Source organism: Cebus imitator, unplaced genomic scaffold (genome assembly GCF_001604975.1).
Source record: "Cebus imitator isolate Cc_AM_T3 unplaced genomic scaffold, Cebus_imitator-1.0 Scaffold439, whole genome shotgun sequence".
Lineage (NCBI taxonomy): Eukaryota > Metazoa > Chordata > Mammalia > Primates > Cebidae > Cebus > Cebus imitator.
In genome coordinates this window covers 453,606-457,378 of record NW_016107754.1, presented here as the reverse complement: position 1 = coordinate 457,378, position 3,773 = coordinate 453,606, and the positions used below count along the sequence as shown (strand labels likewise).

General features: G+C 42.4%; 1 pseudogene; it reads left to right on the top strand.

Annotated features, from left to right (window-relative positions):
• The first annotated feature begins 427 nt into the window (after positions 1-427).
• Positions 428-3,773, top strand: part of LOC108290548 — a 13,249-nt pseudogene continuing 9,903 nt past the window's right edge.

The window sequence follows — 3,773 nt, the reverse complement described above, 5'->3', positions numbered from 1 at the left end:
AAAGAAATGAGAAAATTCAGGTATAAAAAGCTTGGGACTATGAAAACCAGGCGTTTTGTCTAAACATCTTTTTTGGTTGTTGTTAAGAAAGAAGGCTTCAGGCATGGTGGCACATGCCTGTAATCCCAGGTTCTCAGGAGGCTGAGGTGGGAAAATTGCTTGAACCTGGGAAGCAGAGGTTGCAGTGAGCCAGGATTGCTCCACTGCATCCAGCTCGGGTGACAGAATGAGACTCTGTCTCCTGGGGGGAGGTTGGGGGGGAGGGAGGAAGGCTTCCAGAAATTTTGTAAAGTTTTAAATTTGAAGCATCCTTTGTCAAGAGCTCCCCTATGCTCCCCCACACACATGCACACACCCTACCACCACCACCACCAAAAATTGAATAGAGAGTAAATGTCCCAGCTTAACTAAGACTAGAGCAATTAAAATGTCATTAGACACTAGACAGATTAATGTTTATGCTAATGATCAACACAGTGAGATTTGGGAATCAAGCCTCGCCCTCAACTATTCTGAAGTGGGCTATTGCAATTGGACTTGGACCCTGGAGCAGAAGTTGGGGCTGGGGGCCTTGGTGAGTGCTGGAATACATCACAGTTATTATATTTTATTTTATAATTAAGTCCCTAGTTCAGTGGTGAGAGCCTGAGGCATGATTTAGAGTAACTGGTGATAGTTCTCTTTGGGAATGCTCCAGCCTTCGCTAACCTGGAGTGTGAAAATAGAAAGCTAACTTTCTTTTCCCTTTCAGTGGTGGTGGTGATGGGTGTGTGTGCTGTAAAAGAAACTGATAATTTGGTAAATGGATAATTTTTATAGAAAGCCACAAAACGACCGTGTGAATCTCTTCTAATTTCCAAAGGCTTCTGATTTGCTTTCATTCCTGGATGTCCAGTCATAGCTCCTTTGTTATGAGTACCTCTATTGTTTTTTAGAACTGAAATACATTTAAGTATAACTAACCATGTGTAAAATATTATTCATGTAGGTGAATTTTTTTTTCTCCTAGAATAGTAATTAAAAAACAAACTCAAAAAGTAAAGTGAAAAGAGCATGGATTTTGTAGCCAGACAGACTTGAGTTTGATTCTCCACTCCATCTGCATATCATGAGTATTGATGGTTTTGGGGTGAGTCAGCTCTATGTTGGCATGTGACCAAGTTCAGAGCCTCTGTACACCTTATTTTCATCTGTGTGTGTGTGTATGTGAGAGAGAGAGAGAGAGAGAGAGAGACAGAGACAGAGACAGTGTCTTGGTTTGTTGCCCAGTGTAGAGTGCGGTGGTGTGACCTCGGCTCACTGCAGCCTATATCTCTGGGTCTCAAGCAATCCTTCGAACTCAACCTCCTGAGTAGCTGGGAGTACAGGTGCATGCCACCGCACCCAGCGAATTCTTTGTTTTTCGTAGAGATAAGATCTCACTATGTCCTCCAGGCTAATCTTGAACTCCTGAGCTTAAGCTATCCACCAACCTTGGCCTCCCAAAGTGCTGGGATTCTAGGTTAGAGCCACCATACCAGACATTTTTATCATCTTTTAAGTTGATATAAAAATATTTATCTTCCTGGCCAGGCGCAGTGGCTCATGGGCAGATTACCTGAGGTCAGGAGTTCGAGACCAGCCTGACCAACATGGAGAAACCCTGTCTCTACTAAAAATACAAAAAATTAGCTGGGTGCGGTGGTGCATGCCTGTCATTCCAGCTGCTCAGGAGGCCGAGGCAGGAGAATTGCTTGAACCTGCAGGGCGGAGGTTGCAGTGAGCCGAGATCACGCCACTGCATTCCAGCCTGGACAACGAGCAAAACTCCGTCTCAAAAAAAAAAAAAATAATAATTATCTTCCAAAGCTTTTGATGAAAATTTACTCTAAAACACATAAAATTGCTCAAAGCAAATAGTAGAAGAGAAGTTTAGTTTTCTCATGTCCCTCTCTAACCCCATCTTTTCGTCTTACAAAAGATACCCTGCTAACTTTCCAACCTTTCCTGGTGAGTTCAAGTCTCCAACATTAATTATCTCATTATAATTCAGCCCTCATGACCATTTATTCTTTGGGAAACTCATGATTACTGTTTTGAGGTTTGGTTATTTTGTTTTTTTCACCGTGGCGTTCTTTTCATTTCTACTGCCTGGCAGGATTGAGAGGAGATGGCAGTACCTGGCTACATGCCTCACATCCACTGTCAAAGTATAGGCTCGTTCATAAAGGACTATACTGAGAAATACAGCAAAAGACTTTGTGTTCTGTGACTCCTGTCCCTCACATACCCCCCTGCATACTTCCTGTCACAGCTATGAAACTTGGTAGGCTATGAGTTTCTAGGTTTCTTTCTTTTTTTTTTTTTTGAGACAGGGTCTTATTCTGTCACCCAGTCTGGAGTGCAGTGGTACCATCACAGCTTACTTCAGGCTGGACTTCCTGGGCTCAGGTGATTCTCCCAGCCTAGCCCCCTGAGTAGCTAGACTACAGAAGTGTATCACCACACTCGGCTAATTTTTTTGTATTTTTAGTAGAGAGAGCGTTTTGCTGTGTTGCCCAGGCTGGTCTTGAACTCCTGGGCTCAAGTGATCCGCCTGCCTTGGCTTCCCACAGTGCTGGGATTGCAGATGAGCCACCACATCCTTTTGTAATAAAGCCAATTTATCGAGAGCAACAGAAAGAGCAATAGAGAAAGCATTCTGCCCCCAGCCCCAGAAGTTATCACTTAATTAGAACTATTCCCGTTTTCTAGATGAATAAATTGAACCTGTTGACAAACGGTACGGCTGCTTTTAAAGGCATGGAGAATGCCTTTAAACCTAGAGCACTTGCTGCATGTCTTCAGTGTTAAAACATAGCTACTTATCTGCTTTATCACAACATGAAGTTGAGTACACTCCAGCTAGCACAGCCACTTTTAGTGAACGGTTTCAGCTTGGATCATAATTCCCCCGGGCTCAATTCTTTAGGTATTAGCAACTAAAATGTACACAGTATAGAGAGGAGCTTTGTTTTGGGCTTGAAAAACAGTAAATCATTAGGCATCTTTAAAATGTTCAGCATATTTGAATAAATGCAGCTGCACTGCAACTTGCTGATATAAAATATTAGATGCACCCTAAGTAACAACAACAGCTTGGAGAGACTCGAATGGTCCCTCTTTAATTTGGTTGCTGACACCTGGCAACATTTGGAACTATAAATAGAGAAGCAGGGAGGGGGAAGAAAGCCAAAGAGATTTCCTGTTGCTGTCTCGATCCATAAAATGAGGTCTTTGAAGAAAGAAGAAGAAAAATCACATCTGGAAAAAAATCAGGGGCCCATTCAACTAAAAAATGCACCTGCTTTAGGCTTTAGCAGAATATATTGTAGTTTAAACACCCTGAATTCTGGTTGGATTTGCAGGACTCGTCATAATGACGGGTGATGCTGCAGCAAGCTGCTTAATCATTCCAATATTAAGCTTGATTTAGAGCCCCGAGACTCTAAGTTATAAAATTAGGGTGCAGGAGCACTGCCTCCTCTATTTGGATTTTCATTCCCAATTATCCAATGTTAGATAAGGCAGAGGGAGTAGAACAAAGAAGGGAGGTAGAGGGTTACAAAGTAGCCTTGACTAGTCCCTGGGTAAGGATCTAATTAGTGGTGTCAGCAAAGTAACCTATAGCCAGAGGGTATTCTAAAAATTCTGCTTAATAGATACACTATTACACTTCTTACCGGGCAGACAGAAACAGAATCTCTGCCTCTGTCTCATGTGAATTGGCTTCTTCCTTAATTTTCCCTCTTTTA